Source organism: Rhinolophus hipposideros (assembly GCF_964194185.1).
Source record: "Rhinolophus hipposideros genome assembly, chromosome: 14".
Lineage (NCBI taxonomy): Eukaryota > Metazoa > Chordata > Mammalia > Chiroptera > Rhinolophidae > Rhinolophus > Rhinolophus hipposideros.
In genome coordinates this window covers 6,761,501-6,782,843 of record NC_138060.1, presented here as the reverse complement: position 1 = coordinate 6,782,843, position 21,343 = coordinate 6,761,501, and positions in this window count along the sequence as shown.

Here is a 21,343-nt window from a genome sequence, read left to right as displayed (position 1 = left end):
CAAAATTGGGAGGATGCAGCAAAAGCAGTTTTAAGAAGGAAATTAATACCATTACAGGCCTATCTCAAGAAACAAGAAAAATCCCAGATGAATAACCACACGTTACAACTTAAAAAACTAGAAAAAGGAGAACAAATGAAACCCAAGGTCAGCAGAAGAAAGGAAATAATAAGAATCAGAGCAGAACTAAATGAAATAGAGAACAAAAAGACAATAGAAAAAATTAGTGACAAAGAGCTGGTTCTTTGAAAACAATAACATTGACAAACCGTTGGCTAGACTCATTAAGATAAAAGAGAAAAGACACTAATAAACAAAATCAGAAATGAAAAAGGGGAAGTTATCACGGACGCCACAGAAATACAAAGGATCATGCAAGAATACTATGAAGGACTATATGCCACCAAATTCAGCAACCTAGAAGAAATGGACAAGTTCTTAGAAACATAGACTTCCTAGGCTGAATCACGAAAAATTGGAAAATCTAAACAGACCAATCGCCCATAGGGAAACGGAACAAGTCATCCAAAACCTTCCCAAAAGCAAAAGTCCGGGAACAAATGATTTCATTAGTGAATTCTACCAAACCTTCAAACAGGATCTAATACCAATCCTGCTCAAACTCTTCCAAAAAATTGAAGAAGAGACAATCTTCCCTAACTCACTTTATGAGGCCAACATTACCCTGATACCAAAAACTGGTAAGGACAATACACACACAAAAAACTACAGACCAATATCTCTGATGAATACAGATGCAAAAATCCTAACTAAAATTCTAGCAAATAGAATGCAACAATGCATTAAAAAGATTATTCATCACGACCAAGTGGGGTTCATCCCAGGGGCATAAGGATGGTTCAACATACACAAATCCATCAATGTGATACATCACAGAAACAAAATAAAGCACAAAAATCATATTATTATATCAATTGATGCAGAAAAAGCATTTGACTAGATACAACATTCATTTATGATTAAAACATTTAATAAAACATGTATAGAAGGAAAATACCTGAACATAATAAAGGCCATATATGACAAACCTTCAGCTAATCGCATAATTAACAATGAAAAACTGAAGCCCTTTGCTTTACATTCAGGAACACGGCAGGGCTGTCCCCTATCACCTCTGCTTTTCAACATAGTGTTGGAGTCCTCCCCAGAGCAATCTGGCAAGAGGAAAAATAAAAGGCATCCAAATTGGGAATGAAGAAGTTAAACTGTCACTCTTTGTATATGACATGATACTACATACAGAAAACCCTAAGACTCCACCGAAAAGCTATTAGGAACAATCAGCAAACACAGTAAAGTTGCCTGCTACAAAATCAATGTACAAAAGTCCATTGCATTCTTATATACCTCCAATGAAATCTCAGAAAAAGAAATTTTAAAAATTCCTTTTGCAATTGCAGCAAAAAGAATAAAATACCTAGGAATAAACTTAACCAAGGATGTGAAATTACAATTACAATTTGATGCTGACAATGAAAATTATGTGTTTTCTTTAGACATGGTATTTTAACTAACTGAAATAAGGCAGCAAGTAGTTCCAAATGGATTTCAAAAGTGTGTTGCCTTAACTTTCTAGATTTGTATGGTTTTATGAAAATTTCCTTGGGGCCTGGATTAAATGTCCTAACTTTAGAGCTGAGCCAGCTCTACACTACCATCAAACACCCCTAATAATGAGGTCAATTTGACATGAAAAACTGATAGTAAAGAGCACTTTATACAACAGTGAAAAACCTATACCCCCTAGTATTATAGTGAAGCCCACAGATGTCCGATGAGAGTTGAGGAGGGGCACAGGAGATCCATGCAAGGTGGACTCTTCCCATTTGAACTGGACATTGGTGTGAGCCAGTGTTTCTAAGCTGTGTTTGGCAGAATGCTTGCTTCACAGAATCCTAATAGGAATGATGTTAAAAATAAATAAGAAGCGCTCTGTGGTAAGATAAATTTCAGATTCTCTGAGCTGAACAAAGCCAAAGGGTTATCTTATTGTAGGAATTCTCAGTGGTTTAAATTTGCTAAACTAATTTGAAAATATCCGAGGGCAGAGGGAGAACATGGCACAGAACACTTCCCAAACTTTTCGGAACATGGAAAGTGTTTCTGAGAAACAGTTCAAGGCATTAGAGTTCTGGGTTCCCCTTAGAAAGACTCCTGTCTTGCCCTGGGGGCATCATTGGAGGGGAAGTGTGGTGAGCAGGACAATGTGTGGCCCACAGGGTCATAGATCCTGTTGAAGCCTCAGTGGTCTAGGGCCCTCTGGACACCTGGGCTGGCACCTGAGGAACCATTACTTTCCCCTTTGCTCATGGTGCTCCTTCATGAAGTTCAGACAACAATCCACAGTGATTAGACAGGAGAACGCACAAGCTGCAGCTCCAAAATATCTGGTTTATTTGCTCATGTTCTTTGAAGTTCTGTTTTCCCTTGAGAAATCAGAAAACCAATGCCAAATGTCTATTTACACTGTGAAAAGAAAGTAGTTAAGACCCATGCATTTGTCCCCAAGTAACTCTGAATCTGCTGGGCTTTGAATGGGATAGTCCCCTGGGATCCAAGAATGCTGGAAACCTGCCTTGCCAATCACCTTCTCACTGCCCTCCCTCAGAGGTTCTGGAGACTGTTATGTACCTAAGGAACAAGAACGTGCTTGATGCTATCGCTGTATTGACAGCTATTTGACTGTTGAGCTCTGGTAAAGACTTGAGGTCTAAGTGGAACTTCTAGCTCTGTTTTCTTTCACAGATTTAAGTCCCAGTATCTACCACTGTCCAGCCACCAGAAGAAGTTGGGTGAGGGGTGGGCAATAGGATGGCTGGAAACTAAGGTTGGCTCAGTGTACTCACCAGCTGCCAACTTGGAGAAGCTGGAAAAGAAAGAAAGAAGGCTGACAGGTCAGCATCAAGCCTATAAGAAATAGGCCCTGGGAACAAGCCCCATCCCATCTGATGTAATAACTAAGAGGCTGATTGTCTTAGTTCCTGTCGGCTCCTAGAACACAGTACCACACACTGGATAGCTTTAAACAGCAAACATTTCTTACGATTCTGGGTGCTGGAAGTCTGACATCAGGGTGCCAGAATGGTCAGGATCTCATGAGAACCCTCTTCTGGGCCACAGACTGCTGACTTCTTGCTGTGTCCTCACATGTAGTAGGAACAGGCAACTTTCTTGGGCCTCATTTATAAGGGAATTAATCTTATTTCTGAGAGATCTGCCTTCATGACCTAATCACCTTCCAAAGGCCCCTCCTCCTAATAGCATCACATTGGGCATTAGGATAGCAACATATGAGTGGGGAGGATACAAATATTCAGACCATAGCACAGATGGGCTTCTGGTAATGAAGAAGCAGAGAAGTAGGAGTCAGCATGTTTGACTCTGGACATAGCCTGCTTGATTGGATGACTTATGGAGACCAGACTCCACCCTTTGCTTCCCCTTTTCATGCAAGCACCTGAAGACCTAGTAAGGGCAAGCCATGTCCGTACGGTGACTACAACATCACATTGCTCACCAGGTCCCATCTGCCTGGAGGAGGGGCCCTGGACCATAATCCTGTTTGGGGCCAAGACTGGGAGCTGAGAGGAGAGGGGGCCAGTGCCACCTTCTTTGCCCACTGAATGCCTCCACGGAGATATGCCTCCCATCCTTTAAAGGAGCTGAGAGTGCAGTTTGATTGACCCCAGTACATGGGTCAGAGAAGGGTGGTGGGAGCTGTTTCCCTCGCTCTTCTTGCTCTGGGTAACATGATCCCCACCTGAGAGCTGGTTTTCCGTTTCTGAGCCTGTTGATTCTGATCCTGGCCCTAGGATCCTAGACTCTACTGAACAGCATTCTGAAAGGTCAGCTGGCATACGTATGCACCCTCAGGTATGTTGAGACTGCCCCGGAGATACAGAGTTCTACTTTTTTTTAAAATTCTTTTCCTATTAAGAAATGTTTCCTTATATATAACCTCCTGCTTTTGTACTGTTCTTTGTGGAGACAAAAAAACAGCTGTTTTCCGTGGATGAGTCTAACAGGTGTTATGTGTGGATGAGTCTTCTGTACACTTAAAAATTCTTGATTTTACTTCATCTAGGCTTAATCTCTTTTCCAAAGTCCAGTCTTAATCTCTTTTCATAAGTCTTGTTTTCCTTTTTTTTCACCATTTTGTGAGTGTCCCCCAAAAAAAGTTTTTTTAAATTTGTTAATCATTAGAATCATCTGGAGACCTTTCTAAACATTAAAGAACACATCTCTCTCTAGACCTTCTGCATAAGAATTATATGGGCAGGGGTGGTTTATAGCTTGGGCAGGAATTACCATTCTTAAACAGGACAAATAAATTATTGGGATCTTTATGAAGGGTGTACCCAGCATACAGTTCTCCCTTTCTCAGGGAATGGCACCCACTCTTCAGAGGTGGGTCCCTGGTATGTACGTTAGCATTAGCCTCATGGATGGACAGACTTCTGGTCCAAACAAGACCAGAGTATTTTTCCCAGAGTTTGGAGATGAAACTTAGGGATCAGAGGTTACTCTCTGAATGTGAACAGAAGTATGACCTGGACAAAAGGGTGACACCAAATTATGACCTGAAGATAAAGAGTAGATAAAGATGGCCTTCAGAGAAGAAGTAGAATAAAGCAGATGCTCTCTGAGAGGTTCAAGAGATAAAAAGCAAGCATTCCAGTGGCTCTCTAGGCAGTGGGTGAGTCCCTGCATTCCTGCCCTGGAGTTTCATGAAACAGTCCATGTCCCATGTGGTAGAAGTTCTCCTTTGGCCTAACCTAGCTAAAGGAGATTTTCATTAGCAACCACGAAAGGGACCTAACCAAATACAGAACTATCACCTGCACCGAAACACCTGATAAGCTCACAGCTTAGGTGTCCTGTCCCTGTTGACTCACTATGGAACGCTCTAGTTTGCTTTCTTGAGAGGACACATGCTTTCTTGACTTCTAAATAGTATTTCATCAACAACAACTGACTACACAATACTAATATACTCCAAACTCTGAATGAGTACTGAATGGTCTTCCATGGAAAAATCTTTCCAATTCTTTCAATAGGGAAAAACAAAACAAAACAAAAACCTCACTAATGTTTACTAACTGATGCGTTCACTGAACAATCTGTAAAGTCAATACTATTATTGACTCATTTTACATGTGAGGAAACTGTGGCAAAGGGAAGGGAAATAACTTTCCTTAGGTCACAGAGTTTGTAAAAGTGAGGCTAAGATTTAGACCCAGAAGTCACTGTGCAGTCCAACATTTCAACCATTTTGCTATTTTGGGTGAAACCAAAGCTCATTGGTTGAAAGCAAAACTCTGGATGCTACTTGAGAAGTAATGTGTGAATATTGTTTCTTAACCATGAGAGCACTCCAGTTAGGAATCTACAGAAAGAAGCAAGGAAGGAAGGTTAGAGGACTCTGGCAGTTTCCATAGATGAGTCAGGATGAATTATAGGGATGGAGTTACCATCTTACCATTCGTTTCCTCCTTTAAACAGATACCTGATTTTATTCCAATTGCATCCCTTCCCCGAGTGGTCCATGTTCTAGGGTCCATGAAAGGACCATGAAAGGACCTTATCTGTCCAAATTCTATATGGGATACTGGTGACTTCATTTGCCGTTCAAATTCTTTGGTGGAAGACAAACAAGTTTTCGAAAAAAATTCAAGCACCTCCTAGCAAACCGCCGCGGGCCCCGCTTGATGTTATCCGGTTTTGGACTGCTGCTGGTGATGCTGTGGCTGGAGACAGAGTCCCCAGGGTGACATTGGGAGACCAGGTTAACGATGGTGATGCTGGAAGCAGGAATGAGTTCGGCAGTGGCAGTCCTGGACAATGGTCTGTGGTCTGGGACGCTGTACCTGGGGCCCGGCCGGTGATCCAGGGCGCTGTTCCTCTGGTCTGGGCTGTGCTCGGGGCCGGTGTTCAACGGGTCTGGGCCGTGCTCGGGGCCAGTGTTCCACGGGTCTGGGCCGAGCTCGGCGGCGGTGTTCCTCGGGTCTGGGCCGAGCTCGGGGGCGGTGTTCCTCGGGTCTGGGCCGAGCTCGGCGGCGGTGTTCCTCGGGTCTGGGCCGAGCTCGGGGGCGGTGTTCCTCGGGTCTGGGCCGTGCTCGGGGCCAGTGTTCCACGGGTCTGGGCCGAGCTCGGCGGCGGTGTTCCTCGGGTCTGGGCCGAGCTCGGCGGTGGTGTTCCTCGGGTCTGGGCCGTGCTCCGGGGCGGTGTTCCTCGGGTCTGGGCCGAGCTCCGGGGCGGTGTTCCTCGGGTCTGGGCCGAGCTCCGGGGCGGTGTTCCTCGGGTCTGGGCCGAGCTCGGCGGTGGTGTTCCTCGGGTCTGGGCCGAGCTCCGGGGCGGTGTTCCTCGGGTCTGGGCCGTGCTCCGGGGCGGTGTTCCTCGGGTCTGGGCCGAGCTCCGGAGCGGTGTTCCTCGGGTCTGGGCCGAGCTCCGGGGCGGTGTTCCTCGGGTCTGGGCCGAGCTCGGCGGTGGTGTTCCTCAGGTCTGGGCCGTGCTCCGGGGCGTTGTTCCTCGGGTCTGGGCCGAGCTCCGGGGCGGTGTTCCTCGGGTCTGGGCCGAGCTCGGGGGCGGTGTTCCTCGGGTCTGGGCCGAGCTCGGCGGCGGTGTTCCTCGGGTCTGGGCCGTGCTCCGGGGCGGTGTTCCTCGGGTCTGGGCCGTGATCGGCGGAGGTGTTCCTCGGGTCTGGGACGAGCTCGGGGGCGGTGTTCCTCGGGTCTGGGCCGTTCTCGGCGGAGGTGTTCCTCGGGTCTGGGCCGTTCTCGGCGGTGGTGTTCCTCGGGTCTGGGCCGAGCTCGGCGGCGGTGTTCCTCGGGTCTGGGCCGTTCTCGGCGGCGGTGTTCCTCGGGTCTGGGCCGTTCTCGGCGGCGGTGTTCCTCGGGTCTGGGCCGAGCTCGGCGGCGGTGTTCCTCGGGTCTGGGCCGTTCTCGGCGGAGGTGTTCCTCGGGTCTGGGCCGAGTTCGGCGGCGGTGTTCCTCGGGTCTGGGCCGAGCTCGGCGGCGGTGTTCCTCGGGTCTGGGCCGTTCTCGGCGGCGGTGTTCCTCGGGTCTGGGCCGAGCTCGGCGGCGGTGTTCCTCGGGTCTGGGCCGTTCTCGGCGGAGGTGTTCCTCGGGTCTGGGCCGAGCTCGGCGGCGGTGTTCCTCGGGTCTGGGCCGAGCTCGGCGGAGGTGTTCCTCGGGTCTGGGCCGTTCTCGGCGGCGGTGTTCCTCGGGTCTGGGCCGAGCTCGGCGGCGGTGTTCCTCGGGTCTGGGCCGTTCTCGGCGGAGGTGTTCCTCGGGTCTGGGCCGAGCTCGGCGGCGGTGTTCCTCGGGTCTGGGCCGAGCTCGGCGGCGGTGTTCCTCGGGTCTGGGCCGTTCTCGGCGGAGGTGTTCCTCGGGTCTGGGCCGTTCTCGGCGGAGGTGTTCCTCGGGTCTGGGCCGAGCTCGGCGGCGGTGTTCCTCGGGTCTGGGCCGAGCTCGGCGGCGGTGTTCCTCGGGTCTGGGCCGTGCTCGGCGGCGGTGTTCCTCGGGTCTGGGCCGTTCTCGGCGGCGGTGTTCCTCGGGTCTGGGCCGAGCTCGGCGGCGGTGTTCCTCGGGTCTGGGCCGTTCTCGGCGGCGGTGTTCCTCGGGTCTGGGCCGAGCTCGGCGGAGGTGTTCCTCAGGTCTGGGCCGTGCTCCGGGGCGTTGTTCCTCGGGTCTGGGCCGAGCTCCGGGGCGGTGTTCCTCGGGTCTAGGCCGAGCTCCGGGGCGGTGTTCCTCGGGTCTGGGCCGAGCTCGGCGGAGGTGTTCCTCAGGTCTGGGCCGTGCTCCGGGGCGTTGTTCCTCGGGTCTGGGCCGAGCTCCGGGGCGGTGTTCCTCGGGTCTGGGCCGAGCTCGGCGGAGGTGTTCCTCAGGTCTGGGCCGTGCTCCGGGGCGTTGTTCCTCGGGTCTGGGCCGAGCTCCGGGGCGGTGTTCCTCGGGTCTGGGCCGAGCTCCGGGGCGGTGTTCCTCGTGTCTGGGCCGAGCTCCGGGGCGGTGTTCCTCGGGTCTGGGCCGTGCTCGGCGGTGGTGTTCCTCGGGTCTGGGCCGTGCTCGGCGGTGGTGTTCCTCGGGTCTGGGCCTTTCTCGGCGGAGGTGTTCCTCGGATCTGGGCCTTTCTCGGCGGAGGTGTTCCTCGGGTCTGGGCCTTTCTCGGCGGAGGTGTTCCTCGGGTCTGGGCCGTGCTCCGGGGCGGTGTTCCTCGTGTCTGGGCCGAGCTCCGGGGCGGTGTTCCACGGGTCTGGGTCGTGCTCCGGGGCGATGTTCCTCGGGTCTGGGCCGAGCTCCGGGGCGGTGTTCCTCGGGTCTGGGCCGTGCTCCGGGGCGGTGTTCCTCGGGTCTGGGCCGTGCTCCGGGGCGGTGTTCCACGGGTCTGGGCCGTGCTCGGCGGCGGTGTACCTCGGGTCTGGGCCGTGATCGGCGGAGGTGTTCCTCGGGTCTGGGCCGTGCTCCGGGGCGGTGTTCCTCGGGTCTGGGCCGTGCTCCGGGGCGGTGTTCCTCGGGTCTGGGCCGTGCTCGGCGGTGGTGTTCCTCAGGTCTGGGCCGTGCTCCGGGGCGGTGTTCCTCGGGTCTGGGCCGTGCTCGGCGGTGGTGTTCCTCAGGTCTGGGCCGTGCTCCGGGGCGGTGTTCCTCGGGTCTGGGCCGTGCTCCGGGGCGGTGTTCCACGGGTCTGGGCCGTGCTCGGCGGCGGTGTACCTCGGGTCTGGGCCGTGATCGGCGGAGGTGTTCCTCGGGTCTGGGCCGTGCTCCGGGGCGGTGTTCCTCGGGTCTGGGCCGTGCTCCGGGGCGGTGTTCCTCGGGTCTGGGCCGTGCTCGGCGGTGGTGTTCCTCAGGTCTGGGCCGTGCTCCGGGGCGGTGTTCCTCGGGTCTGGGCCGAGCTCCGGGGCGGTGTTCCTCGGGTCTGGGCCGAGCTCCGGGGCGGTGTTTCTCGGGTCTGGGCCGTGCTCGGGGGCGGTGTTCCTCGTGTCTGGGCCGTGCTCCGGAGCGGTGTTCCTCGGGCCTGGGCCGTGATCGGCGGCGGTGTTCCACGGGTCTGGGCCGAGCTCGGGGGCGGTGTTCCTCGGGCCTGGGCTGTGCTCCGGAGCGGTGTTCCTGGGGCCCGGTTTGTGGTCGGAAGCGGTGTTCCTGGGGCCTGGGCTCTGCTCCGGAGCGGTGTTCCTGGGGCCTGGGCTGTGCTCGGCAGCGGTGTTTCTCGGGTCTGGGTGGTGCTCGGGGGCCGTGTGCCTGGGGCCTGGGCTGTGCTCAGCGGTGGTGTTCCTCGGGTCTGGGCCGTGCTCCGGAGGGGTGTTCCTCGGGCCTGGGCCGAGCTCCGGAGCGGTGTTCCTGGGGCCCGGTTTGTGCTCGGGAGCGGTGTTCCTGGGGCCTGGGCTCTGCTCCGGAGCGGTGTTCCTGGGGCCTCGGCTGTGCTCGGCAGCGGTGTTTCTCGGGTCTGGGCGGTGCTCGGGGGCCGTGTGCCTGGGGCCTGGGCTGTGCTCAGCGGTGGTGTTCCTCGGGTCTGGGCCGTGCTCCGGAGGGGTGTTCCTCGGGCCTGGGCCGTGCTCCGGGGCGGTGTTCCTGGGGCCTGGGCCGTGCTCGGCGGCGGTGTTCCTGGGGCCCGGCCTGTGCTCGGCGGTGGTGTTCCTGGGGCCTGGGCTGTGCTCTGCGGCGGGGTTCCTGGGGCCTGGGCTGTGCTTGCGAGTGGAGGGTTCGGCAGTGATGGTCCTGGAGCCCCAGCAGTGCTTGCGAATGGAGGGCTCAAGAGAGGTGTTCCTGGAGCCCCAGTTGGCCTCTGAGGTGGCGGTCTTTGATCCCACGTTGGAAGGGGAGGTGGTTGTCCTGGATTTCAAAACGGTGGTACTGTACTTCAGGATGGCTCTAAGACCTGCACACTCTTGGGCCTTCTCCCCTGGCTCACGCATAGGCTGCTCTTCTGCCTGATGGAAAATGGAGCACTGTGATTGAACCTTCTGGGCTGGGGAGGGACTGCGGCTCTGGAACTCAGGAGGATGGGGTTTTGGTTTGTGGCTGTGTAGCATGCGGTATGTGGCGATGGTATTATTATTGTAGGTTTTACTTGACCACGTGGCGTAGATGTGTTCCCTGTGAATGCCCAGATTCTCCATCTGTTGTATGACCCAGGGGTCTAGGGCCTCACTGGGTGGCTGGACGTAGGGTTTTAGTTCTTCTTCACCCATGTTGAGCCACGGATCTGGCATGATGGTCGTCAGGTTTTCTCTCTGCTCTGGGATGACAGTCAGCAGTTTTCTGATTAAGCGTTGCACCTCAATGGATAGATAACGAGGTGCAACATACCGCCCTCTGAGTACCTTATTCTTCATCTTTTCCCACTTCTTTCCCTTGAAAGGCAGGGTGTCTGTAAGCATTTCATAAAGTAGTACTCCCAGGCTCCAGATGTCCGCAGCACAGCCATCGTACGGTTTGCCCAGGAACACTTCTGGGGCCATATAAGGGAGGGTGCCGCAAAACGTGCTGAGTTCACCCACGTTGAAAGACGCGCCTAGCCCAAAGTCTATAAGTTTGACGTTCAGGTGGGCGTCTATCAGCACGTTTTCCGGCTTCAGGTCCCTGTGAGCAACCCCCTTGCCATGGCAGTAGTTCACCGCTGACACGAGCTGCCTGAACACTCCACGGGCTGTGTCCTCCGACATGCGGCCATGCTCCTCGATGTAGTCCAGGATGTTCCCTCCGGGCACCAGCTCCATGACTATGAAGAGGTATTCCGGCGAGGCGACCACGTGGAATAGCTCGACGATGTTAGGATGGTGCAAGTCTGCCATGCAGAGGACTTCTTCCCGGAGAGAGAGGTGCGTTCTGTCGGCGACCCGTTGCTCCAGGACTTTCACAGCCACCATCGTCTTTGTGAGGATGTGCTTGCCGAGCACGACCTGGCCATAGGAGCCCTCTCCGATGATTTCCTGGAGTTCGTAATGGGCACTGACGGGCTCCTGGTCGACAGGGATGTCTCTAAAGTCACGTGACATGGTGACTCGGTAACTAGCTCACTGATGATCCTGTGCCCTCCAAGTGAGCTAGTAAGTAATAATAAGTATACTGACTGCGATGACTAAGTATACTATCAACAATATTACTGTGCTATTAAACAGTAATAACTACAGTAACTACTCTGATGTTATGTATTAACTGTCAATATTACAAACTGTGCTAATAAACAATACCACGGTAAAAGGTCCAAGTCCAACAGGTCACCACAAATCAGCTTCCTGGGCTATAACGGACAGAAAGCTCAGCCCAGCCAGGGCCCTATATAGCAGCTTTGGGTCATTCCCTCACACTGGTGCTTTATGAGGTCAGAGCCAGAAACTGACCATATATGGCTAAGGAGAAACTTCACTGGTTTTCTCAGTGTGGGGTTTCAAGACCCCTTTACTCTGAAAAAAAGGGGGGGTCCCAAAGAATTTTTTTGTTTATGTGGCATATTAAAGACTGATATTTACTTTATTAGAATTGAAGGTCTGTATAGGATGCTTAAAAAAAAAAGGGGGGGGGTGTATCAGAATGTTTTTCCAGGGGTGGATAGTGCTGCATTTTGAAAGCCCCTAAGATGATTTGTTTCCACTCCCTCAGCCCAGAAATGGTGCTGCCCCTTGAGAAGCATTACTTCGGTATATAATAAAGTAACTTATTATGTAAAATGCTCATTTAAAAGGTATCTACAAGCAATTGTTCTTTATAACCACCTTGTGCTTATTAATACCTAGCTTAGCTGAGTAGTTCCCTGAGAAAATACTTTCATGTGTGTATTCATTTTCCATACCTTCAGGTTTTTTGTTTGTTGGTTGGTTTTGTTTTTAAATAAATGGAACCTTGTTAAAAGTAAAAAATAAATTTTAAATAAATAAACAAATTCCTAGGATGTGGACACTGCTTTTTCATTGTCCTTTGGCTACTCTCCAGTAAGGCTGAGCTTTCTGTTTAATGATGCCTCTTCCACTAGCCATCCTGCCCATGGGATGACCAGCAGAACAACAAGTCAGGTGGGAGGTTAATAAGTGGGACAGGAAACAAGTTTCCGTATCCAAATAAGTGTAGGGAATTTCTTAACAGAATAGGTATTGCAGGACTTTCCAGAATCTTTCATACGGTAATATAAATTATGACTCTAAAAGAAGGGAGGCATAATGACCACTCAGTGTCCTTACTATTGTGGGGGAGGGGGGTCTTGTTTCCATGTTATATTATTTTAGCAACACTGAAGAGACCAATATAGCCACGGCCCACCAATGAAATAACTCAGACCTACTGGGCTATCAAAGGTCTCTGTCTGACCTTTAAAATTATATGGCTCTAATTTGCATGTTCCTCTGAACTAGAGTTGTGATGTATTTAAATGTCATGGTTTACATATATATATATTCTACTTTTTGTTTGTTTTCTTCAGAGTTCTTACTGCTCCTTCCTTCCTTTCTTCCTTCCTTCCTTCTTTCCTCCTCTTCCTCCCTCCTTCCATCCTTTTTTTCCTTCCTTCCTCTCTTCCTTCTCAGCCTTCACCTTCTCCCCCTTCTGTCTCCCTCCCTCTCTCTAGCACTCTCCCACCCTGCCTCCATATTTCTTTTTGTTAATTCATTTATTGTGGATCTCCCCCAACATACACACCATGAAAGAAGGAAGTTTATCTGTCCTTTTCACCATCAAAAGTCCAGGGCCTAGAACATCACCTAGTATAGAATTTAAGCCCTTGAAAGATATTTAGCAATGAAAGAAATGTCCCTTGTTGATTGTGCAAAATTTAAATAAATGAGGATCAGACGTCAGTCCGAAGTGATCTGTTTGTTGAGCTGACCCATTACTTGACTTTTTAAAGAAAATCACCTTGTCATTTAGGGACACAGCATACCAGTGGAGTAAATCTCCTATTGAAACACCAAATAATTCCTAGACAATTTATATTTGTGAAAATAGGGAAATCCGTGAGGCCATGCATGAGGATAAAGCACAAGCTCAGTGAAGTCAGGACCTTGGTAGATAAGCCAGCTGCTCATCTTGTACAGAGAAAGAGGTACCTTTGAATGAAGATGTAAAGCTATGATCACTGGGCCCATGAGCATCATGGGGAATTTCTATTTTGCTTGAATTCCTTTTTCAAGGTTCGAATTGCATTTTGGGGCTTCCTGTAAGATTCCCGACAAGAAATCCCTATTTCTCCTGTTGGTAAGTCATTGAGTATTTGTATTTGTCATTATCACTTAGGACCAAAGACCTAGTCAATCAGTGGATGAAAACACAACATGTGATCGTGTTCATATTCCATCACGTTGCAATAAAACAGATAAGGTTTCAGGGACCGATCCCCCTGCCCTTTCAAAAGATTTCTCCTAACCTGTGGCTGTAATTGACAGCATCTATTCTAGCATCTCAGGAAACTGGCCAAAGTAATTTCTTTTTCTGTCTCTTATTATAATGGCTTGAGTGGTCAGATGCTGAAACATATATGACTTAGATGAAAGAAAATGGCAGCGTTATACTGCAATGCTAGAGAAGCAATTATTGCATGCAAGGACATTTACTAAAAAATGCCTGTCTTAAATGCACCTCGGCAGGAATAATGATGTAAGACCGTCTGCCAGAGTCCACTTCTTTTTAAATATTACCAAAGCAGAGAAAGTTACTGGAGGTCACCAAGGAAGTGTATTTCTAAACAATATCTCCAGGAAATTTTTTCATTCACCTAATAATACATGTATTTTCACTTCTGGGCCTTTTAAGTTTTCTTAACTTTCCTGAATTCTTTAATTGGTACTGTATGGTGCAATTTCTATTTTTAGCACTTAACTCATGACAACTGCAGGGGCGTTACCTGGAGATGGCCAGCTGTGGCCATCAAGGTCAGTCCCCATCGGTCAGAAAATGGGGATGTTTGCTGCTTTGATTTAAAGTTTCATATACAGAAGGAAATCTTATTTCCTTATTTCTCAGTTATTTGGAGATGGGAAAGAATCCTACATACTAACATTTGGTACATTCAAAATCCATGTGTTCTAAACTATGCTCCAGTTTTTATTTAAAAGATTGCAAAAGAAAAAGTAATTTAGCCATTTGAAATTGAGGACTAATAGGACAGGAAAAACTCTGGAACCCAGGTGATACGCATCGCTGATCAGAAGCCTGATGTCTACTGGGTCATGATTTTTGTGAGACATGTCAGAACAAACGTGGCACTTCCTATATTCCCCCAATGCCTTAATGGTTATATTGAAGGTGCCTGCAGATGATTCTGAATTTTGTCTGTCTGATTAAATGAATGAGGGAATGAATGAGGGATGCAGCAAGATAGAAAATGAGGTGTCTTTAAGCTTGAAGGCGTCTACTTCTGTAGCCAGTACCTATCAACAATGAGGCATCATGGAATTGGAAAAAATGCCACTAAGTTATATGTTTGTTGAGAGGATTTTTCTCTACATCAAAGGGGTGAGTTCCATGAAATAAAGACCTATCTGTTTTGCTCACCATATTTTTCTAAAAGCTCAACATGATATTTTTGAATCCATACTTGGTTTTGATCCGTAGTATTCCATTATAAAATTATTCATTATTCAATAGTACCCCCCAATCCTCTACTTCTGAAAATGAACTGGTACCCATTGCAAACTCAGTCTGCTCCCAGGTACTTTGTTGGAATCATCAGCCTCACTTGAAGGAAAGTGATCTGCCATGTCCAGAGTTAGCAGGAATCTGTCAGGAATGAACACCCGTCTCAAATCTTATGGGCCTTATTGGGAAAGGGGGTTACGGAAGATTGTATAGACTTCTGAGGTGAAATTTGGCAATCAATATTTTCAATGACCTTACACGTCAATCCCAACTTTTGGTCTCTCAGATTCTATTTATCTTCAATTGCTCAGCGAAAGCAGACTGGGCAGCAAATGTGTCCACCCAGAAACTGATAAACACTGAGAACCTGAACGAAAGGCAACAATGCACATGAGATAGGAGGCATTGTGCCTCTACTCCAAGAGCTTCTGTCTGCTTGAGGAGACAGATTATTATTCAGACAAATAGGAAAAAAAGTGAAAATAATCACAGGGCAATCTATACATCAAAACGCAGTGTTGTCTTGAAATATTCTTATTATGATAAAACTAATACATGGGCGGCCAGATGCCTCAGTTCGTTAGAGCGTGAGCTCTTAACAATAGTATTGCCGGTTCGATTCCCACGTGGGCCAGTGAGCTGCGCCCTCCACAACTAGATTGAAGGCCACGAGCTGCCGCTGAGCTTTCGGAGGGGTGGCCGGATGGTTCAGCTAGTTAGAGCTGAGCTGTTAACAATAAGGTTGCCGGTTCAAACAATGGGATTGTGGACTGCGCCCCATGCAACTAAAGATTGAAAACATCAACTGGACTTAGAGCTGAGCTGCGCCCTCCACAACTCGATTGAAGGACAACTACTTGGAGCTGAGGGGCCCTGGAGAAACACACTGTTCCCCAATAGTCCCCAATGAAATAAAAAGAAAAAAAAAGAAAAATGAAAGTTCACTTTGACATCAAATTACTTTTGCACACTTATGTAGTATTTAGAAGATGAAAAGAAACTATTAAAAAAAAAAGCTAATACAGAATGGCGACAGCAGGGTGGGCTTCTTGAGTTCTCCTCTACAGCTTACCACAAAGTGAACGTCTACAACCCATCAAAGGACTCTGCTCATCACACAGAACAGCTAAGAGACACATACGAGGATTACTTGAAGGTGGGCAAATTGGCGAGCAGGGGAAGAGGGAAGGGAGCAGAGTGGAGACAAGGCCACATCTGTGGCTTTGGAGATGCAGGGGAATCTCAGGACGGACCAGAGACCCCAAGAGCCAGGAGGTGGGCTCTTTCCCTTCATCCTACAGCTGACCTCTCCCACGGAGAGCAGCATATTCAGCATTTGAGGCAGTAACCTCAGCTAAGCCCTCCAGCTGGGCCCTAGGTCGGACATAGGATGTAAACTCCATACCTGGGCCCGTTTCCCCCTCTCCCAATCCTACCCCTGCCCTTCCAGAAACTTAAGCTGGCCCCTGAACTGAGGAGTAGTGTCAGATTACACAGGAGCACTAGTGCTCAGGATCTTGGAAGAGCCAGCAGCAGCTCTGACCCAGGGAAGAGGCTGGGATGAGTGTGATACTGCCGGGCTGGGGAGAGAAGACCCCTCTACCCCCAACCCCCACATTTACTGGCCTGCCTAGGGCAGGGCAATTATAGCTTCGGAGACACTCCCAGGGATCAGCAGCAGGCAGCAGATGCAGCTCTGGGCTTTCAGCAGCTCAGAAATCTCCCGACAGACAGACAAACAGACAGACACACACACACACACACACACACACACACACACACACGGAGGATGTGCCGTAACACTCAGGAGACCTGGGCACAGGGCTGGTTGTTACTCTCAGTGCACATATGTGCAGGCAAGGGCAGAAACTGCACTGACTTTGTAAAAACTACCATCCAGACACCATGGCCCCACTCATCTAAATCTGCAGTCTCAAGGTCACTCTGGGCACCAGATGACCGGCTCTGCCTGCACAAAATGCGGAGGACTCTTTGTACAGCAGAGGTGATTACTTGGTAGGCTTAAGCCAAGACTGGCACTGCTTTTCTTGTTTTGTTTTGTTTTTATATCTTTGATATTTTTGCCTGTGTTGAGTGTGGGTTATCAGTTGTGTTTACATGTGAATGTATTTCACTTTCTCTTTGTTGTTGTTGTTGTTGTTGTGCTTGGTGATTTGCTTTGTTCTGAAATTGCCCTACACCAGAGCCCAGCTCAAGAGGCACAAGATTCAACACACCTAGAGGCCAACTCCAGACCAAACCAGAGCATTACCGGGTTTGACCTACAAGTGATACACCCAGAGGGAATTCTCTACAGGCACAAGAGCCCATAGAGGCCAAGCTTCATTTAAGCGGTCAACCCTCACGCAGCAGAACATCCTGCTGTGGGCAGAGCCAAGTCTCACAAAGAGTCAGCCTAGGAGTCAATCTCATCTACTCACAGGCTAAAAGCAATTAAAGATCAACTTTAACAGGACAATATACACAACACAAGAGTCACTGTTAGAGCACACGCAGAGGAGAAGAATGAAGTAGTACAAGTCAAATATAAAGGACACATACTACATAAGATAACCCAGCAAGAACTAAGAACTCTAGGGGATCTACCTAATACATCAAAGCAAACACAGAGAGTCAGCCAGAATGGGGAAACAAAGAAACTTGTCCCAAATAAAAGAACAGAAGAAACCTCCAGAATTGGAACCAAATGAAACAGAGGTAACCAACCTATCAGAGACAGAGTTCAGAATGTTCTGATGATAAGAATGTTTAAGGAGCTTAGTGACAATATAAAGAAGGATAGAGAAATCGTAATGAACAACCAGTTAGAACAAAAGAACACAATTACTGAAATAAAGAACTCGCTTGAAGGAATTACCAGCAGGTTAGATGAAGCAGAGGATCGAATCAGCGACTTAGAAGACAAGTTAGCAGAGATCACCCAAACAGAACAACAGAAAGAAAAAAGAATAAAAAACAATGAAGATGGTTTAAGAGACCTCTGGGATAACATCAAGTGCAACAACATGCGCATCATAGGAATACCAGAAGGCGAAGAGAGGGGGCAAGGGATAAAATATATATTTGAAGTAATAATGTCCAAAAACTTTTCTATCCTGGTGAAGGAAACCAACATACAAGCCCAGGAAGTGCAGAGAGTTCCAACCAGGATAAACCCAACCAGGTCCACACCAAGACACATTATAGTTAAAAAGGCAAAGGTTAAAGACAAAGAGAGAATCCTAAAAGCAGCAAGAGAAAGACAGAGGGTTACATACAAGGGAACTCCCATAAGACTATCAAATGACTTTTCTACGGAAACATTGAAGGCCAGGAGGGAGTGGCAGGAGATACTCAAAGTGATGGAAAACAAAGGCCTACAACCTAGATTGCTTTATCCAGCAAGGCTATCAATTAAAATTGAAGGAGAGATAAAGAGCTTCCCAGAAAAGAATAAGCTAAAGGAATTTATTACCACAAAGCCAGCATTGCAAGAAATATTAAAAGGGCTTCTGTACAGAGAAGAAATATGAAAACAATCTAACTGCAAATTTTAAAAATAACAATAACTAAGTACCTATCAATAATCACTTTAAATGTAAATAGATTAAATGCTCCAATCAAGAGACACAGGGTGCTGATTGGATAAGAAAGCAAGACCCTTGTATATGCTGTATACAAGAGACTCACCTCAGATCAAAAGACACACACAAGCTGAAAATGAAGGGTTGGAGTAAGATATTTCAGACAAATGGAAACGAGAAAAAAGCTGGAGTTGCAATACTTATATCTGACAAAATAGACTTCAAAATGTAGAATATAGTAAAAGACAAAGATGGGCATTATATAATAATAAAGGGATCGATCCAACAAGAGGACATAACCCTGGTAAACATCTATGCACCCAACATAGGAGCACCTAAATATATAAAACAGATACTGACTGACATAAAGACAGAGATCAACAGTAACACTATCATAGTAGGGGACTTCAACAAACCTCTGACAACTAGGGACAGGTCTTCCAGACAGAAAATCAATATAGAAACTACAGCCTTAAATGACACATTGGACCACTTAGATTTAATTGATATTTTCAGAGCATTTCACCCCAAAGGTACAGAATACACGTTCTTCTCAAGCGCACATGGAACATTTTCCAAGATAGACTATATGTTAGGCCACAAAACAAGTCTTGATAAACTTAAGAAAATTGAAATCATACCAAGGCTCTTCTCTGACCACACTGCTGTGAAAATAGAAATGAACTACAGGAAAAAAACTGGAAGACACACCAATTCATGGAGGCTGAATAACATGTTACTAAATAACGAATGGGTCAACCATGAGATCAAAGAAGAAATCAAAAGATATCTCGAGACAAACGAAAATGAAAACACAACGACTCAAAATCTATTGGATGCCGCGAAAGCAGTCCTAAGAGGGAAATTCATAGCATTGCCGGCCTACCTAAAGAAACAAGAAAAATCAGTAATCCACAGTTTCTCTTCACACTTAAGGGATCTGGATAAAGAACAGCAAAATAAGCCCAAAGGGAGTACAAGGAAGGAGATAATAAAGATCAGAGCAGAAATACATGAAATAGAGACCAGAAAAACAATATAAAAGATCAACAAATCCACGAGTTGGTTTTTAGAGAAGATAAACAAAATTGGCAAACCTTTAGCAAGAGTCACACACAAAAAAAAGGCAGAGAGAGAGAGAGAAAGAGAAAGAGAAAAAGAGAAAAAGAGAAAGAGAGAGAAAGAGGACCCAAATTAATAAAATCAGAAATGAAAGAGAAGTGACAACAGACACTGCAGAAATACAAAAAAGAAAAATTAAGGAATTACTATGAGCAACTATATATCAAGAAATTTGACAATCTGGAAGAAATGGACAATTTTCTAGAAGCAGACAACCTCCAAAGGCTAACTCAAAAAGAAACGGGAAAAAGCAACTTAAGAGTTGGAAAAAAATGGCGGCGTGAGGTGAGCCTCTGTAACGCTCCCCTGGAATTTACAACGAATCAGACAACAATAACTCCACAAAGGACTCCTTGCACAGCGGACAGGCAAGACGAAGAGGCCCACTACTGAATTCACCTCCAGGTGGGTGAATCGCGCGAGCGGGGGAGGAGGGAGAGGAGAAGTGCGGAGACGGAGCCACGCGGGCGCAGGACACAGACCTAGCTCAGTGCTCGGAGCCCGCTGCTCCCGGATCTTCCGCAGCTGCGGGAGAGGGAAGGACTCCGACTGCTAGGGCTCCGCTTACGGCCCACAGGGCTGAGGGGGCAGCATATAGCATGGCTGAACCCAACGCTCGCTCACAGCAGACCTAGGAGCAAAGACTAAGGGAAGAGGGCTGAAATCCGTGGTTTAAGCCCTCACTGCCGAGCGGAGAACGGAAGCCTTAGGCATGGAGACTAGCCGCCCCCTCCCTACCCTCCAGAGCTTGCCCCGCCCCCACCTGCCCGGTACTAGAAGCGATAAAGGAGCAGTGTCGGATCAAAGGACAGAATATTTGCTGCTCTGAGAACTGTGGACCGCAGACACAGATTCGCAGCTCAACTAGTTCCGGCAAAGGGGAGGGAGCTGTGGAAGCAGGACTGGCTGTGGTGGTGGTCGCCGCCATTGCTCTGGGCCACCTCTCACAACTCACCCCGCCCCTGACCCACCTATCTGGGCGGATACCTGCAGGAGTAAACAGAACTGCTGAAACATACGGGCTCTGAATCTGGTGCAGAAAGAGCTTTGGAACTTCAAAAGCTCTTCACATACCCATCAACCTGTTGCAGAAGCCACTCCTGTAGATGTCTAGGAAGAGAAATAGTAAATCAGTGATTGCCATGAATAACCAAGGCAACAATATAGTTCAGAAAGAAAGTGAAAAGTCTCCAGAAAAGGAACTTAGAGATATGGACCTTTGTGATTTAAATGACAGAGAATTCAAGATCGCAATTCTGAAAAAACTGAACGAGATGCAAGAAAACACAGAAAGGCAGTTTAATGAACTCAGAAACACAATCAAAGAACACCATGAGCATTTTACAAAAGAGATTGAAATTTTGAAAAAGAACCAAATAGAATTTCTGGAGATTAAGAACTCAATAGAAGAAATTAACAATAAAATATCCAGCTTAGGTAGTAGAGTTGACCAGATGGAGGAAAGAATCAGTGACATCGAAGATAGGAACCTGGAATTTACACAGATGGAAGAAGAAAGAGACTTGAGACTTAAAAGAAATGAAAGAACTCTACAAGAACTGTCTGACTCCATCAGAAAGAGCAATATAAGAATAATGGGCATACCAGAAGGAGAAGAAAGAGGGAAGGGAACAGAGAATATATTCAAACAAATCGTCGATGAGAACTTCCCAAACTTGTGGAAAGAACTGGATCCTCAAATCCAAGAAGCAAATAGAACACCTAATTACCTCAATCCCAACAGGCCTTCACCAAGGCACATTGTATTGAAGCTGTCTAAAATCAATGACAAAGAAAGAATCCTCAAGGCAGCCAGGGAAAAGAAGACGTTAACTTACAAAGGAAAGCCCATTAGATTAACATCAGATTTTTCAGCAGAAACTCTACAAGCTAGGAGGGAATGGAACCATATATTCAAACTATTGAAAGAGAGAAATCATGAGCCAAGAATAATATATCCAGCAAAGATCTCCTTTAGATATGAAGGAGGAATAAAGACCTTTCCAGACATACAGAAGCTGAGGGAATTTTCTAATACACGACCTGCACTACAAGAAA